At 33.1% G+C, this 8,360-nt stretch overlaps 1 pseudogene; it reads left to right on the top strand.

The window, feature by feature from the left end:
- Window positions 1-4,862: 4,862 nt before the first annotated feature.
- LOC123252270 lies at window positions 4,863-5,368 on the top strand (annotated as a pseudogene).
- Window positions 5,369-8,360: the final 2,992 nt, after the last annotated feature.

Below are 8,360 nucleotides of genomic sequence, written 5' to 3'. Positions count from 1 at the left end.
GTCAGTAATGGCCAAACATTGCTTGCCTTGAATGTGTTGAAAATGAGTTAGTGATGAAAGGTCTGGTCAAATGAATTTTAAGCCATCTGGTTTCTACTGAATATGTATCCAGTCATGATAATGACCATCCTTCTGATCAGTCTTTCTGAGAATTTGTTAACTTTATGATTTGTATTAATTAAAATAAGTAGACTATTTAGATTGAACTCTCTCCTGAGCCAACTGTGCAAATAATTTACTTATTCTTCTGTTGAAGGAAGCAATGATTTAAATAGGATGCATTGCAAATTCTGTGAACTCTATTTATTTCACTTATTTGAAAGAGATATCACACCACTGTCCTAGAGGTTATGAATCATACTTCAAGCTTATTTTTGTTAACATAAGCTCACTTATTGTAGGATTAATGCAATAAACATTTTACATTAAGTGTCATTTTTGCAATGAATCCCACTCCATACAATATATTTTTATTTAGACTTCTTATTATAGATTCCATAATCCTCTAAACAAATATATTTTATTCATACTGCAATTTTCCTTAGGTAAAATAAGCAGCAAAACAATATTTGTAAATAATCTGATGTGTATAACAATGTTGTTGATTTTGTGAAATACAATTAAAATATAACCAACAAACACAAGCGTTTATTTAGGATCCTGTGGGTCAGTTGACTTCTGTTCTCATTTATGTAAAAATAAAATAAAACTAAACTAAATATCTAAACAAAGAACAGTGCTAGTATTATTCACCATGCATATATTCATTTGAATGTGGGAATTGTAATTCCATGGTACATTAAAACCACATAATGTTGTATGCTAAGTTTTAACCCTAGATTATTTTTTTATTGACGAACCACTTCTTCTAGGCAAATAAGATGCATAATGTAAATGTTAGCAAACTTCAAACCACAATAGTTTCAAGCAGTATGGCAACAGAATAGTAATGACTATTGTAATATGAATAAGAGTGTTGACATACCACACACAAACACACACACACACACACACACACACACACACACACACACTCCTTGAAAAGAACTGGAGTTCTCTTTATCATATTCAGGGGCAAAAATTTTTTTTGTGTTTTTTCTTTATTGGTTTATTTTACATTTGCTTTCTAATTGATTCATTATTGAACAATTGCAATCTTGGTAACTCAAGATCATTTCCTCATCAAGTCATTGATCAATGCTTTAATTCTAACCATTTAGTTCTGTTAAGATTTTTTTAAAGGTTATTTTTTTCCTATAAGGTAATCTGGGTATGAAGAAATGAGCACAATTGAGCTTCCAGTTAAAATGTATTAATCTAGGGCTGATAAAAACTTTAGACAGTTTACCTAAAGAGTTCACTACACTGGAAAGTAATATGGAGTTAGTCCCAAAGGGCTTTAAAAGAATGCATGCCCTTTGATACAGCAATAACACTATTTCATTTGTATCCCAAAGAGATAAAGAAAATGGGAAAGGTTCTGTTCGTACAAAAATATAGTTTTTCCTTTTTGTGTTGGCAAAAAATAGGAGAATGATGGAATGTCCCTCATTTGGGGAATAGCTGAAGAAATTGTGGCATTTAATGGAGATGAAATATTATTGCACTATAAGGAATGATGAACTGCTTGAATTTTATAAAAACTGGAAAGATCTACGTGAACATGAGTGAGATAGCAGAACCAGGAGAACATTATACACAGTAACTAAAACATTATGGGGTGATCAAATGTGACTGACTTTGCTACTAAAAGCAATGCAGTGATTCAGGACAATGCTGAGGTATTTATAAGAAAGAATGTTATCCACATCTGGAAAAAGAACTGTGGTAGTAGAAATACAAAAGAAAATATATGATTTATTTCATGTTTATATGGGCATATGATTTGGGGTTGGGTTTAAAAGATTACGCTATGACAAAAATGAATAATATGGAAATGGGATTTGAGTGATAATATATGTATTATCAAGTGAAATTGCTTGTCAACTCTGGGAGAGAGGAGGGAAGAGTGGAAGGAGACAACAAGAAACAAGTAACCATGAAAAAAATTAAAAACAAAATTAAAAACTAAAGAGTTCACTACAACAATGAAAGGAACAATAAAACAGAACTTCCACATAGAGTTAATCAAAGGATTGTATTTACTCGTAAGGGAAAATAATTATATTTTGTGTTCAACTGAAAGTAGCGAATACAAAGTGTTAGTGAGTAAATAATGGGAAGATGTAAAGAAAAATATTAAAATTAAACATTTAAATAATTATTTATTCTTTTAAAAGTGTTTAATGTATTGTTTCTCTTTTTTAGGGAACTGACACCAAGTGTTAATATTGGATGATGATATGAGACACAGCTATCTAGATATCCCAATATTGTTGATAAGGAAGAGTATGACATGGCCCACTATCTAGCACCTTAATAATTTCTGTAAAATACTATAAACTAAAATAAAAAAATTAAAAACTGTTTACTTATGGTTAAGTATAATTCTATATAAAGAAAAATTAAAAGAACTATAAATATGTTAGTACAAATTAAATAACTCCTTCATTAACTTTGTCTGCTAGCAATGAATGTTTAATGATTTTTTCCTTAATTCTCAATTCTGGAAATCTATTTTTATATGAAAATCTAAAAATTGGAAAGCAAAAAAGAAAGAACAAAACACATTTCATATATACACTGAAAATTTGCTAAAATAAAAGAGTATAATAAGTATAGTTTAGGAGCTTTAAAAATATGTATGCCAAAAGACCTTCGGTAAATTCCTACAAGATCTTACCTCTTTTAAATATTGGTATGATATATATGCATATATAATATTTATATGTACATGCATAAATCTATATTTCTATATTTACACATAAATATTTATGTATTTATTTATCAGAGTACTTCTATCTAGCATATCCCTCCCTATATGTTTGAGGGAGGATTGATTTTCTGTTGCCTAATTGACTTTCCAGATCCAAATACTAGAAATCCATTACCATTACATAAGGAAGAGTAGATAGGGTTTGAGTCTTTTCTTTTAATACATTATAAAATATAAACAAAAGAGATTAACTTTAAAACAAAGCTATACATACACATTCATACACATTATTTTTCTTTTCTTTTTTTAAATTTTCATAGGCAATTGGGATTTGGGGTTCAATCTAAGAAATGGTTGGAAGATGATGTTAAACCCAAAATTTGTGTTAAAAAGCTGAAATTTATTAAGATAGGTATTCTCTGATTCATGAAATGAAGAATTCATTAATTGCCACTTACATCCTATATGAGCCTGAGCAAGCCACTCAGCATCTTTTTTCCTAAGCTGTTAAATGAGTGGCAAAATGATTATTTCCTTTCAGCTGTATATATATGAGCCAAAGAAATCAGACATTATGTTGGTATATAACAAACCATACAGATTGCTTCCTCTCTGTATAACAGACCATACCGATAAAAACAACTCATGCGGTTAGTAGATTGAGACAACTACAGTGCAATGTGTTCCTAACTTTTAACATGCTTACTTTTCTGAATTTTAGTCAGCAAGGATGAGAGTTTATCTTATTTTCTTTTAACCTGGGAGGGAGTGAAATGAAATGACATGGGGTAAAATGATACATAAAGTTAAAACATCCTTGGATAGTATTGTCCTTCCATAAAATGAGCCACATTAAAGTTCACAGGAAATAGTCTATTAATCTTTGTATGTACATATGATATGTTACCTTTAACTTGACTTATTTTTAATCATTTACTTTCAATTTTGGATTTGTGGATTACATAAGTGTTTTAGAGGTCATTTTATGTACTTTAGTGAAACATTAGTTTTGTTTTTGTTTTTTCCTACATATTACAGAGGAACTGACATTGACATGAGATCCCTTTCAATATGGTGGCTATTTGGTGTTTGAATTTTGTATGTATGATTTAAAGACAAATGTGCATTCTTTGAACAAAAGACAGGTTACTACTTCTTCCTCAGCTCCAATGAGGAGTGTTACTGAATATTCAACAAAGAATCATAGAGATGGAATAGACCTTGAAAGGTCATCGAATCCATTTCACACTCTTAAGGCAGGGCTGAAACTAAATCACCCTGTAGAAATTGGTGCCAAAGTGATTTTAAAAGACCTCCAGAAAAGGTGATTGCATAATGTGGGAATACAGGCAAGTGTGTTAAAATATGATTTGCCAAAAAATATTGGTAACTATTGAGAGGAAGAAATTAGCTAATTAATACAAGGGGATCATTTTCTTTTAGAGTACATCATGTGCTTATATTTTACAATGGTTTCCATAAAGAATGAGCTTTAGTGTCCAGTAGGTAATAAAAACAATTTTGAATGTAAAAGAACACCTTTGGTTTTTCCCTTCTTGCTCTTCAAAACAAGGCCTTAAACGTTCAGTAGTTTATTGTAACTATACTTGAAATTAAAACACAATTTTATTTAATCTATTGTATGAGCACCTACGTAAGTACATTCAAACCTAGGATAAGCAGATAATTAATAATTCTCAATTTCAGTAAATCTCCTTAACACTTATTATGACATTTGATTATATTTGATGTTATATTGCCAGAATATGTGGAAAAATTACTGGGTCGGCATAGAAGATGATAGATTAAAGACAGCAACCCTGCCAAAATTTCCCAATATTAGTCTCTAAAAAATTTAAGTAGCACTTCAAATTGAACTCTGAACCTTAGGATCAAATAAAGGTCATAGTATGGCATTTTTCTATTCTTAAATAAATTTGGAGCTTGGCAAGAGAAGTTTGTGAGGCCTCCAGACATGCACCGGAAGTGGGTCTGAGCCTGCCCAGTGGAGGCACCCAATGAGGGGCCCGCCAAGGATCCAGCAAGGATGGTGGGCGCAGGCAGCAGTGCTGCCCTGAAGGGCCTCGTGGAGAATGTGAAGCCGCTGATCTACCAACAGTCCTGGGAGAGGCCTGTCGCCACGGCTGAGGAGACGACCAAGTCCCGGATAACACTGAAGACAGACAGATCTTCGACCTGATCCGATCCATCAATGACTCCGAGCACCTGCTTACCTTGGAGGAGCTGAATGTGGTGAGGCAAGCCCGGGTGACAGTTAATGACAGGGAGAGTACAGTGGCTGTGGAAGTTACTCCTACGATCCCTCCCTGCAGTATGGCAACATTAATTGGTCTGTCCGTCAAATTCAGGCTGATCCACTCCCTGCCAGAAAGGTTCAAGATGGATGTTCCCATTGCCCCTAGGTCACGTGCCTCAGAACAGGCTGTGAACAAACTGCTTGCTGACAAGGAGCGCATCCCAGCAGCTTTGGAGAATTCCCATTTACTGGAAGTGCTAAAGCAGTGTCTGTCAGCGCGTTCCTGGTACACCTAGGAGAGCAGCCGTCTCCCAAGGATCCTGCGGCTCTCAATTAGAGAGAGAGAGAGTTCACCTGGAACTCCTCCACTTTATTATTCCTTTGAGCACAATAGTATTCCATCACCAGCATATACCACAGTTTGTTCAGCCATTCCCCAATTGGTGGCATAGCCTCGTTTTAGATTTTTGCCACCACAAAGAGCGCAGCTATAAATATTTTCGTGCAAGTCTTTTTATCTATGATCTCTTTGGAGTAAAAACCCAGCAATGCTAAGTTCCAAATTGCCAGCCAGAATGGTTGGATCAATTCACAACTCCACCAGCAGCGCATTAATGTCCCAATTTTGCCACATCCCCTCGAGCATTCATTACTCTCCCCTTCTTTCATTTTAGCTAATCTGCTAGGTGTGAGGTGATACCTCAGAGTTGTTTTGATTTTCATTTCTCTAATTATTAGAGATTCAGAACACTTTCTCATGAGCTTATTGATAGTTTTGATTTCTTTACCTGAAAATTGCCTATTCACTTCCCTTGCCCATTGGATTGGAGAATAGCTTGATTTTTTGTACAATTGGTTTAGCTCCTTGTATATTTGAGTGATTAGACTTTTTTGTCAGAGTTTTTTGGTATAAAGATTTTTTCCCAGCTTTTTGTTTCCCTTCTGATTTTGGTTGCAATGATTTTGTTTGTACAAAACCTTTTTAATTTAATGTAACAGAACTTATTTATTTTACATTTTGTAATCTTTTCTAACTCTAGCTTGGTTTTAAAAGCTTTCCTTTCCCAGAGATCTGCTAAGTATACTATTCTGTGTTTGTCTAATTTTCTTGTAGTTTCCTCCTTTATATTCAAGTCATTCACCCACTCTGAATTTATCTTGCTGTAGGGTGTGAGATGTTGATCTAAACCTAATCTCTCCCCTATTGTTTTCCAATTTTCCCAGCACTTTTTGTCAAATAGTGGATTTTTTTTCCCCCAAAGTTGGGCTCTTTGGGTTTATCATACACTGTCTTGCTGATGTCACTTACCCCAAGTCTATTCCACTGATCCTCCCTTCTGTCTCTTAGCCAGTACCATAATGTTTTGATGACAGTTGCTTTATAGTACAGTTTAATATCTGGTACTGCTAGGCCACCTTCCTTCACAATTTTTTTCATTATTTCCCTTGATATTCTTTATCTTTTGTTCTTCCAAATGAACTTTGTTTTAGTTTTTTCTAATTCAGTAAATAATTTTTTTGATAGTTTGATAGGTATGGTGCTAAATAAGTAAATTAATTTGAGTAGAATGGTCATTTTTAGCTCGTCCTATCCATGAACAATCAATGTTTTTTCCAGTTGTTTGGATCTAGTTTTAATTGTTTAGAAAGTGTTTTGTAGTTATGTTCATATAATTCCTGTGTTTGTTTTGGTAGATAGTCTTGAATATTTTATATTATCTAAGGTGATTTTAATTATTCCCTGTCTTTAATCTCTTTGGAAAACAGACCTAGTAGTGGTATTGCTAGGTCAATGGATATGCTCAGTTTGATGGTCCTTTAGGGCATGTTGCCAGATTGTTCTCTAGAAAGGTTTTATCCATTCACAATTCCACAAACAATGTATTAGTGTCTCAGTTTTTCCACATCCCCTCCAAAACTTGTCATTTTTCATTTTTGTCATGTTTGCCAGTCTGATAGATGTGAGATATATCTCAGAGTTGATTACTTTTCATTTCTCTAATTAATAATGATTTGGAGAATTTCTTCATAACTATATAGTATTTTATTTTATTTCTTCAACTGACCATTTGTCATTCGGGTAACGTTTTGTATTCTTACAAACTTGACTTAATTTTTAGATGAGGCCATTGTCTGAGACAAAAATGTTTTCCTCTGTTTGGTGTTTCCCTTTTGATATTCGGTATATTGCATTTGTGCAAAAACAATAATTTTTAATTTAATGTGGTCAAACTTGCCTGCTTTATATTTTATAATGTTCTCTTTGTCTTGTGGGGACAAAAAGTCTCCCCTTATCCATAGGCCAGGCAGGTAACCTATTTTGTGCTCTCCTAATTTGTTTCTGACATTACCTTTTGTTTCTAGATCATGTATCCATTTTGACTTTATCTTGGTTTATAGTGTGAGTTGTTTTTAATAATTTCCATATTATTAATACTTACAATTGAGTGATCATTTAAAGCCAAAATCCCCAATCATGTACCCATTGAACCTTGTTGTGGTTAAATAATCCCTATCTAAAGGTTAAAGATTGTTCATATTTTTTTAAGAATTACTTTTAGATGTCTACAAGTCTTCAATGTCTCAAAACAAGCATGACCAAGGAGAAGTATGGTCATTGCTTTCCTGGTCTCTTAAGAAGGCCCTTGCTCCCCTGTAGCTATAATTACCAATGCTCCTTTTTACTCTACAAAGGAAACCATGTAATTTTCAAAGTCACTTTAACCAATTATATACCTCAAAATCTGATAATCTAAATGAAATAGGTAAGTATTTAAACAAATATAAATTTCCCAGATTAACAGAGGAGGAAATATAATACTTAAACAATCTTATTTCAGAAAAGGAAAAAGACCCTAATAAAATATGAAATAGGTTTGAAGATGAGCAAACGATAACAAAACATGACAATAAAATGCTGAAAATCATGGAAGAACAAGAGCCAAATTCAGAATAAAATAAGAATACAAAAATACCTAAACCACAGGTTCAAATAAAAATGCTAATTGTGGACAGAAACAAAAATACCTAGAAGAGTTTTGAAAAAGAGAGTTGTGGTAGAGAAAAAAATGGGGAAATGAATGAAAATGATGCAATACACATAGCTAGTTAAAGAAATATAATTTTAAATGGAAAAGCAGATGAAGGGAATAAGAGAAGAAAGAATGATAAGAGGAAATATGAATAAAGGGACGCAGTGATCTGAAACAAAAGTTTTTTTTAATTTTATTAATATACATTTTTAACATGGTTACATGATTCATGCTCCTCCTTTCCCCTTTGCCCCCC

The sequence above is a fragment of the Gracilinanus agilis genome, chromosome 6 (genome assembly GCF_016433145.1).
Source record: "Gracilinanus agilis isolate LMUSP501 chromosome 6, AgileGrace, whole genome shotgun sequence".
Classification (NCBI taxonomy): domain Eukaryota; kingdom Metazoa; phylum Chordata; class Mammalia; order Didelphimorphia; family Didelphidae; genus Gracilinanus; species Gracilinanus agilis.
Note: the sequence above shows the minus strand (reverse complement) of the source record. Positions and strands in the feature narration are given on the sequence as shown.